The 10,499-nt window shown below is 42.5% G+C and overlaps 2 pseudogenes across 2 annotated transcripts; both read right to left on the bottom strand.

Annotated features, from left to right (window-relative positions):
• Positions 1 to 7,894: 7,894 nt before the first annotated feature.
• Positions 7,895 to 9,254, bottom strand: LOC309554543 (annotated as a pseudogene). Its single transcript has 2 exons — positions 9,195 to 9,254; positions 7,895 to 8,498 (listed from the first exon to the last, which is right to left on the bottom strand). The product of its transcript is annotated as an uncharacterized misc_RNA (transcript).
• On the bottom strand, positions 9,251 to 10,277 carry LOC309554542 (annotated as a pseudogene). The gene has a single exon. The product of its transcript is annotated as an uncharacterized misc_RNA (transcript).
• Between the last annotated feature and the right edge of the window lie 222 nt (positions 10,278 to 10,499).

Here is a 10,499-nt window from a genome sequence, read left to right as displayed (position 1 = left end):
CAGAATTTATAGCATGCACTGCCCCCTTTGCAAGGCTGAGACCTGCTAGTGTCATGGATTGTTCTCAATCATTGTCTGGGAAGACCAGGTGATGTCAATCTCAATGGTTTTAAATGCCCAGACTCATCTGACCTTGCCCCAACAATCAGCACCATGGGATCTTCTAAGCAGTTGTCTAGAAAACTGAAACTGAAAATAGTTGACGCTCACAAAGCTGGAGAAGGCTATAAGAAGATAGCAAAGCGTTTTCAGATGTCAATATCCTCTGTTCGGAATGTAATTAAGAAATAGCAGTCATCAGGAACAGTGGAAGTTAAAGCAAGATCTGGAAGACAAAGAAAAATATCAGACAGAACAGCTCACAGGATTGTGAGAAAAACAATTCAAAACCCACATTTGACTGCACGATCCCTCCAGAAAGATCTGGCAGACACTGGAGTTGTGGTACACTATTCCACTATAAAGAGATACTTGTACAAATATGGTCTTCATGGAAGAGTCATCAGAAGAAAACCTCTTCTACGTCCTCACCACAAAAATCAGCGTTTGAACTTTGCAAATGAACATCTAGACAAGCCTGATGCATTTTGGAAACAAGTTCTGTGGACTGATGAGGTTCAAATTGAACTTTTTGGCCGGAATGAGCAAAGGTACGTTTGGAGAAGAAGGGGCACAGAATTTAATGAAAAGAACCTCTGTCCAACTGTTAAGCATGGGGGTGGATCAATCATGCTTTGGGGTTGTATTGCAGCCAGTGGCACAGGGAACATCTTATGAGTAGAAGGAAAAATGGATTCAATAAAATTTCAGCAAATTTTGGATGGTAACTTGATGCCATCTGTGAAGTTAAAGAGAGGATGTCTTCTACAAATGGATAATGATCCTAAACACACCTCGAAATCCACGGGGGATTACATCAAGAGGCGTAAACTGAAGGTTTTGCCATGGCCTTCACAATCTCCTGACCTCAACATAATTGAAAATCTATGGATAGACCTTAAAAGAGCAGTGCGTGACAGACAGCACAGAAATCTCAAAGAACTGGAAGACTTTTGTAAGGAAGAATGGGCAAAGATACCTCAAACAAGAATTGAAAGTCTCTTGGCTGGCTACAAAAAGAGTTTACAAGCTGTGATACTTTGCCAAAGGGGGCAGTACAAGATATTAACTCTGCAGGGTGCCCAAACTTTTACAGACGCCATTTTTTTGTTTTCTGTTATTTTGAAAGTGAAAATGATGGAAATAAAATCTAAATTTTGTTGACATATTATAAGAATGTCTAATCTGTAATTTGATGCCTTTTGGAGATTTTTCCATCTTTCTCTGGCTTCTTTATGCCCATTAATACAAATGTTTACCTTGGGTGCCCAACTTTCGATCCCCACTGTAGCAGGTGGCGCCTTGACAGGAGACTGATGGCCATTGACCACCGGATGAGCACCTGGAACTGGAACTCTGTGATGCTGGATGAGAAGGCAGGAGTGAAGCCAGAACAAAAGCCAAGGAGTCGTCAACAGTCGGGCAGCGCGGGTACAGGAATGTGAGACGGAAGCAGTGTCAGGATACAAGCCGAAGTCGGTACACAATCTAGCAGCGAGGTACAAAGGGATAAGAAAGGAGCAAGGTCAATCACAGGCCGGGGTCACAGATAGGCAGGCAGGAATCAAAAGGAGAGTCAAGGGCAAGCCGGGTCAGCACAGGTAAACCAGAGGCAGGTCAGGGCACAGGTGAGCAGGAACAAGCTGAAAGACCACTCAGCAATGTGCCCCTGTCACTGCTCAGGTTAAAAAGGGCCGATTGGCGTCAATGCGTGCGCGTGTGCGCCAATGCCTGTTTGGGTCCAGCTGAATGTCTCTTATAGGATGCCAGAAATATGACTTGTATCTTAGGCAGACTTCTGGGAAAATTGGTGAGCCAATCACACAAGCAGGAAATGATGTTTCTGGGGTGTGGTCAGTATACATTCTGTATACAGAACAGCCCCAGGTAGCCATATTGTATTGCATTTTCAGAAAACTACAACAGCTGTAGATTGAAAAGGAAATAAATACCATTCAATTACAATATGATTTGTGTCGCAATTATATACGCTATATTGTTGTTTCTTTATTTGATATTTTTTTCCCCACAAAAGTGGAGTTACCCTTTGAGTCCGCTTTAATTATCCCCCTTTCTTGCTGACAAATAAGCCGAAGTTACTTTTTTTTTTTCCTTCAATTCACCCAGATACCAGCACTGGATCACCTTAGGCTGGCCATACACTATACAATTTTCTTGTTCAACTTTCCTTTAGATTTACCAAAACCATATAATATAAGTTCAAACCTGAACACTTTCAATTTGTATGCAATCAGGCAGGCCCTTGCACTACATAGTTGAAGGTAAATCTAAAGGAAATTGAATAAGAAAATTGTATGGTGTATGGCCAGTCTTAGTTTACCACAACACTAAGGCTGGCCATACACTATACAATTTTCTTATTCAATTTCCTTTAGATTTACCTTAAACTATGTAGTGCAAGGGCCTGCCTGATTGCATACAAATTGAAAGTGTTTAGGTTTGACCCTATATTACATGGTTTTGGTAAATCTAAAGGAAAGTTGAACAAGAAAATTGTATAGTGTATGGCCAGCCTAAGTTCCTTGGAAAATGCTTATGTTAACTAATTGCTATTTCAGTCTATTTGCTTCACTGATTCTGTATTGTTTTATCACTTGGTTCAGACTGACACTCCTTGTTCCAATAAATATTTTGGTGAACTTCTCTAAGCTTTTTGTAATCCATTTAATTGTTTTATTTTGCATTAACATTTTTTATGTTGTATCATATTTTATTACCTTGCATATTTTGCATAACTTTAATCAAATGTTTTCATACATTTTTGCATTTATCTTATTTTTGGCTTGCTATACTAAGGCCCCTTTCACATGAGCCATCCGATCAGATCCGCCTGTCAGTTTTTTAGGCGGATCTGATCCCCCATGCATCCCTATGGGGCAGCGGATGTCAGCGGAGACATGTCCGCTGACACCCGCTGCCATCCTCATCTGTCCTGTCCGTGAAATCCGGACGGATGGAAACCCTATTTTCCATCCGTCCAGGGGATCGGATTAGAGCGGACAGGCGGTCCGCTCTCATCCGATTTCCCCATTGAGATGCATGGAGCTCTGACACCTCCCTCTCCGCACACAGAGCGGAGAGGGAGCGGTCACCTTCCTGCTCAGCGGGGGATCTGTGTTTACGATCCTCTGCTGAGCAGCACGGATCCGCCTATGGAGGCGGACCGTGTGAAAGAGCCCTTAGGCTTTGGGGCTGTGTGTTTGTATGGATACACACAGTTCCTGCCTGAAGCTTGCATGCAAGGGTGTCTTAGTAGGTCCTTGTATAGGAACAGAGCCTCCCTAAATACAGAGAACTGCACTAGTACTCACTGGCCCATCAGAATCCAGGAAGCGAGCACTGCAGGAATAAAAGAGGCAGTGTATCATATAAGTAATCACCCCAACAACAGAAGATAAGAAATAAAATTACGTTTTGTATATCATTAATCTCATAATATTAGAGAGAGTACAGAACACTATAGATTATAGTAAGCATCTTTTCATTTTTTTTCAGTGAGTTATGCTCTGACTTGGGAGTTTAGTTATATAAAGGATTTGCCATATACAGTAGTCACACAACATTCACCTAATGATCACTGGGTAACATTTACCAATTCCACATTGCACCATTCCATCTAAATATGCCCAGGGAAAAATACATTTTAGGTTAGATTGTGTAGCCTATGCCATTGTACGGGAGGACACAGAAGGTTAGGTTGTAGCACCCATGCCTCCAAGTGAGAATACACAGCAGGTTAGATTGTAGTAAGATAAATAAGTGAAAAGATTGCACAAAACACCACAATTGCAAAATGTACCACTTACCCTGCGCTCTAATGTACAATGAGAAACAATTAACAATACATATATATGACCTTAAAAATCTCAGCAGCTGTTATAATCAAAGAAAGTTTGTAAAAAGGTGTAATAGATGATCTCAAGATTGCAGATAAATCCACCACACTAACAGCGCTAGTAAATGAGGCTGCTGGTATCCAAAAAACTCCCATGCGAGAGGAAAAAATACCAAGCAGCAGTTATACAATCCTCAATCAAAACGGTTTCAGTAAACGTCAGTACAGAAAACTCAGGGGAATGGTGTGAAGGGTTAATAATTTATCCATCTTAATTCCACCAATCACCGGTGCTCCCCCCTTTTTCCTGGAACTCACCAGAACGATGATAAACAAAACTCCCTCAGAGTATGCTCCAATCACCATACGGACGCATCTGACAGCCGTAAGATCAGGAATCCATACAAATCTTGTTATCCTTCATATGTTACTCCATACACGATACCATGCAAATGAAGAGTAGGGGCACATAGTGTAATTCCGCAATTAATTTAATGTTAAAAACCAAACACATGCAGCCCCACTCCGCTCAGGATGTCTACTTACAGTAGTTAAAAACAATGAAGGCATTCCAAGGTACATGCACGCTCCATGGTCCATCACCCGATCCACACCCTATTGATAGGAGACCGTAGCGTGGCCCAGCGTGAACCTGATGTCTGGCGGCCGTGCACACACGCCCTTAGATTTGTGTGGGAATTCACAGAAGCTTAAGTTGTAGGGTCCATCTCACTGTTCCAAAAAGATCAGTTTTATACACATTTATTTGGGCTTATATGGAATTTAAATGTTTGGACTTTTTCACTTAAATGTCATGTCGCGGTTATGGTGACGTGTTGTGTCACTATTTTGTTATACCACTTTTATTGTAATGTTTTCATGTTTTTTCTACAACAGATTTTCACATTGATTTAGCATTTGACTATTTATATATGTAATCCGCACACGATTTAAGGCTCTATTAATGGTTAGTGTAAAGATATATTTATTAGCACTGCACATTTTGCTATTACATTGTATGGAAATGCACAACAGGTTAGCTTGTAGGCCCCATGCCATTTTATGTGGGAAAAGAAGTAACTGAAAATCAAATACTAAGATATGGCTCAGTGTTTAGTTTAGAAAAAAAATCTTACTGTAAATCAGCAGGCTTAAGGTGTAAAGCAATAATGTTCTGTCTCAGCATCGATTGTACCTGTGACCTCCTTGTAGACCCAGTCTGAAAGTGTGTGCAGCAGGTTGAATGATGGCTTTAACAGATAGTTTACTCAATGAATAAAGACTCCAGAGGTGTTCTCCAATGCTTCTTTATGCTTCAAGTTAGCAAAGGCATAAACATAGAGGCTTTTCCATAGGTAAATTTCCAATGAAGTTACACAGCTTCTACACTCTGCAGTCTCCTCATAACAACTAAACAAAATGGGAGTTACAGCAGGAAAATGGAGGATGGGAGAAACCATCTAGCCAGAAACAGCAGGGGTGCAAGGAAGATACCAATAACATAGCATAACATAACATGTAATAACAACTGCTAGACAGTTAAAGCTGCATGGCAGCACACTCCCCGCCTGGTATCGTGAGATACCACTACACAATTATTTTCCATAAACATACAATTAACATTGCATACAGTAGAATGCTATGTAGCCCTCTCCTCTAAGCTAACTATGCTAGAGGTCTAAGTGACTCCTACACATAACACTGAATCAGAATTTTTGGAAGCAGGCATAATTAGGACTGTCTCAGTGACTGGTCTCAGGAAGGTTTTTGGGCTCCCGTCCTTTACAATCCTGACTTCCACACTTCGGACCTTTCCATCATCACTAGCAATGGCCTTTGTAATAACTCCAACTGGCCACTGGATCCGATTGGTTTGCTTGTCTTTTAGAAGAACCAGGTCCCCTTCCTTTAAGTTAGGTTTCTGGGTTTGCCACTTTTTAAGTCCTTGAAGAAGTGTGAGGTATTCCCTCCTCCATCTGTCCCAGAAACAATCTGCAAGGTATTGAGCATATCTCCATTGACGTTTATATATGTCCTTTTCCTCAAAGATGCTCTTTGGCGCTGGGATCTGTCCAATTTTCCGGCTCAATAATGCAGCTGGAGTTAAAACAGTTGGACATTCTGGGTCTGTGGATACAGCTGTCAGCGGTCTTGAGTTGACTATTGCTGTGACCTCAGCAAGGAATGTAGTAAGTACTTCATGGGTAAGACGTGAAGAACTCACATCAAGCAACATAGAATCCAGTATGCGCCTTGCCATCTCAATCATACGTTTCCATGCTCCGCCCATGTGTGAAGCGTGTGGTGGGTTGAATTTCCACTGGTTTGCAGTGGCGGAGAAGGTGGTCCTTGGAGGTGGCTCTGTCTGAGAAGCTCGCTCCTGCAGGGGTTTGTTAATGCTCTGGGACGCTCTCTCGCTATAATTGAACTGGTTGGTCAGTTTTCTCTCCTTCTTGTTCCTGGATGGTATTTCCTCACCTTCTGTCCATTCTTCACTAGCCTGAGCGTCAGACTTCCCATCTGTATCTTTGTCTCCCGGCTCTGTGGAGTTGTTGGTCTGAGTCTCTTCAATGACTCCCAACTTCGCCCCCTGTCGCCGCGCTTCATCAGAGTCTTTGTGTGACATGTTTCCATCCAGGGAGAAGTGTACGGCCAGCTGGTCCAGGATGTTAATGGGTTTGTAGGCCCGTTCCTTAAAACTGTACCTCACAATGTTCTGGGGGGCATGAGGGTTGTTTGCAGTCAGGATACGAGTGAATTCCTCCTTAAGTTCAGCGTCGCTGAGTTCCAGCTGGTCCAGAGGCTTAACCAGAGTCTTGGCCTGCATCCATTCATCAGCTCCATCCCCCATATCTGTGGAGTCATCTTCATCCTCCAAATTTCTTCTTGAGCAGATGTTGGAACTCAATGCTACAACTTCAGGCTGGATTTCCGGATCAGTATCTGGATCCTCCAGGTGGAAATCGATATCTTCTTCTGAGTTTGTAGAAGACTGGTCCATTAAAAACTTGGGTCCTGAAAACCAAATGGTTTGTGTGAGGACAACTGCTGGCACTAAAATCTTCTGCATGAATGCTAGAAAGTGCTCTCGCTTCTCAGGTTTGTTACGGAGAGTTTTCTTCAGTGCAGCAAATCTGGTTAAAGCTTGTTCTCGATTGTTAGGGAGAGGAAGCCTTGGTACTCGGAAGGGTAATGGTGCTACCCAACTGTTGGAATTGTCCTTGAAGAACTCTTCATCCATAATCTTGATGAACTCCTTGTCTTCGACTGAAGGAGCAATCTTGTTGTCATCACAAGCAGTCTGGTACACTGAATCACCAAAGTCCTTTTGAGAAGTGAGCTTGCAGTTAATGATTTGGAGTGCTTGATCTGGAACTTCGTTCTTAAAATCAAGTCTTTCCTTCACATAATAGTGCGATGGACATTTCATCAATTGACAGGTAACATTAGTTTTGTAGGAAGCTACATCCAAGAGCTTGTGAGATTGGTCTAAACATACTTCTCCTATTATCACCCATCCAAGATCAAGTTTCTGGGCCTGAGGAGCATCATCTGGACCGTTACATAACTCTCTTATTTTATGAACTCTAGGAATGTCTCTCCCTAGTAGAATCAAAATCTTAACATCCTTGTTAAGTGGTGGAATGTAGTTAGCAATGTGACTCAAATGAGGGTGATGACGTGCAACCTCTGGTGTGGGGATTTCTTCTCTGTTGTTCGGTAGCTGATCACATTCGATTAGAGTTGGAAGAGGAAACTCTGTGTCCTCATATTCTGATGCAACTACGAAGCCATGGGCTCTTCTTCCAGAAGTATTGACCTTTCCTGCACATGTCTGCAAGGTATAAGACCAGGTCTCTCCTTGAATGTTGAATAGGTCAAAGAATTCTGTACTGGCCAATGAGCGATTGCTCTGATCATCGAGTATGGCATACATTTTTATGTATTTTTGTGGACATCCTTCAGGAAAAACTCTTACAAGACATATCTTGCTACAAGACTTGCTATGAAGCCCTTCTCCACATACCTCTGTACACCTTGTGGTTACGGGGTCGGCATATTGCTCAGTTCTCTCCCCGCCATCATCTGATGTAGTCTTGGGGTTGCTGCCGGGTGAAGGTTTCCTTTTGAACAGGTCTGAATGAAGAGCGTCCACATGTTTGGCACTGTTACAGAGAGAACATCTGATGGCGATTTTACAGTCTCTAGCTAAATGATCGGAGGATGCACAACACCTAAAACAGATATTATGCTCTTTGAGAAATGACTTGCGTTCTTCAATAGGCTTGTCCTTAAATGCACGACATTTGGAGAGAGAGTGTGGCGCATTATGAATAGGACACTGTTGATTAAGATTGCTTGCTTTGATGTCTGTAGCCAAGACGTTGGATGCTATTGCAGTCTTCCTCACGGCAATAGGATGCCTTAAATCCTTGAATTTACTGTTGGTGGCAATACCCCTTGGAGTACTTAAAGGAATGGTGGTTGTATCTGGATAGAAGAAGCTTGGGTCATTCTTGGATCTTGCAACCTTCCGCACGATCTCTGAAAAATAAGAAAAGGGAGGGAAGGAAACACGATGCTCATACTTTGATCCTACACTAGTCCACTTTCCCTGATGATAACTAGGCAACTTTGCTACAATAGGATTTACGCCCTGAGCAGTGTCTAAATAGCTAAGACCTGGTAAACTAGGATCTAACTTAGCAATTTCAAGTTCTTGAAGGAGGTCACCTAACTCTCTAAGCTTATGATTGTCCTTAACAGAGATTTTAGGAAAGTTGTTTAGTCTCTGGAATAAGGCAGATTCAATGACTTCGGGGCTCCCATAGTCTTGTTCTAGACGTTCCCAGGCAGCATCAAGGCCTGCTTTAAAGTTATAAATGTAGACAGATTTAAGTCTCTTGACTTGTCCTGAAGATTGAAGCCCCAACCACTTTATTAGTAAGTCAAGTTCTGCTTGAGGATCAATGTCCAAGTTCTTGGTTACCGCCTTAAATGTAGATCTCCAACTCCTGTAGTTCTCTGGGCGGTCATCAAATCTAGACAGTCCAGTTGTAATCAACTCTCGTCGAATCATATACTTGCTGAACTCTGCAATGTCAGTGCTTTCAGTTTTTATAGCCACAGGGTCTACTGATGGTGCGCCGTCTTGGACCATGGTTGGTATCTGATGTTGGCTGGTAGGTAGAGAGAAAGGTGTTGCAGATGGGTTTAATTTAGGTAAGGGTCTGTCGACTGAAGGTCTCTGAGCATTTGAAGTCAAAGAGAGCTGTATCAAAGGGGGTATAGAGTTCATTCTGTAGTCTTCTGCTGTGCCCTTGTAATCTCTATGCACATAGGGTTGTGGTGGCACATGAGCTGCGTAGGTTGATTTACTTGATTTTGTGACGTGCGGTAGTTGTGGAGGGTCTCTGTTAGTAGGTGAGTCTAGTTGACCAGCTTGCTTTGGCGACACATTGCCTTCTGATCCACTTGCTGGATGATTATGAGAAGAATCTCCAACTGTAGGTGGGACTGTATTGTCGTGGTTCTGAGTTAGGACAAACTGTAGGGTCCTTTCAACAGGGTCTTGATGGGCAGCTAAGCTGGTACAAGCTGCTCCTTCTTCTTCCAATAGGGCTTGTTCCAAGACAGATAACTCTGCTAAAGCTACTTCCTTTTCTCTATTCTTCTGAAGAATTTCTAGCTGAGCCTTGAAGGCTGCTTCTTTTTCAGAGCAGGCGGCTTGAACCTGGGCTACTGCAACCTTTTGGCGAGCTTTGAGTATTTGGTCACTCAGTATTGACCTTATAGAGCAGGACCGCAAAGACTTAGAAGAAGATTTATGATATGAGCGGGCAGACCTAGAAGATTTTCCTGAGTGTCTGGAAGAAGCAGAGTTACAGGATGTAGTCTCATGTAGCTGTGCCAATCTACCTTCTATCTGTGCCTTTGCTTCAAGATATGTGCTATGCCTCTGCTGGTCATTAGAAGTAAAGTCCTTTAATTCCAATGCAGCTTCCTCTATGTTGGAATGTGACAATAGGGAATAGTACTTCTCAGAAAGTCTTTTATAATTCTCAAATGCCTTCTTAACCCTTGAGAGAGCAGTGTTCAATTGCTCAGAGTTGTTGCTAGATTCATTAGTGGCTGTTATACAACTTAAAGTCTTTTTCCACAATGCAGTCAGGTTACTAGATGTTTCTTCCTTACTTGCTTCATAAACCTCCCTTGCCTTCAAGGATGGATGAGGGGCTCTGACAGGACGAGCAGAATGAAGTAAGGAGTCTGCTTTATCTTGACTAAATGCAGGTAATTCTGTGAGATCTCTGTCAGACATAATAAGTACTGTATTTCTGGTGTCTTGTTAGAAATCTGCCAGAGCTCAGCTCTGTAAGTAGTGACTTCTGTAATTAAGCAGGCTGGCTGAGGTGCTGGGTATTTGATACAATAGCTAGCTATTGCTGGAACTAGTTCAAACTGGATCACCTCAGAAGGCTGTAACAGTAATGAAGCATTCAGTAGGTGGCTGGTTTCATATGCAGAGTAATGCTTCTCGTGA

The sequence above is a fragment of the Pelophylax lessonae genome (assembly GCF_965119305.1).
Source record: "Pelophylax lessonae genome assembly, chromosome: 4".
In the NCBI taxonomy this organism is placed as follows: domain Eukaryota; kingdom Metazoa; phylum Chordata; class Amphibia; order Anura; family Ranidae; genus Pelophylax; species Pelophylax lessonae.
This window is presented reverse-complemented; position numbering and strand designations above follow the sequence as displayed.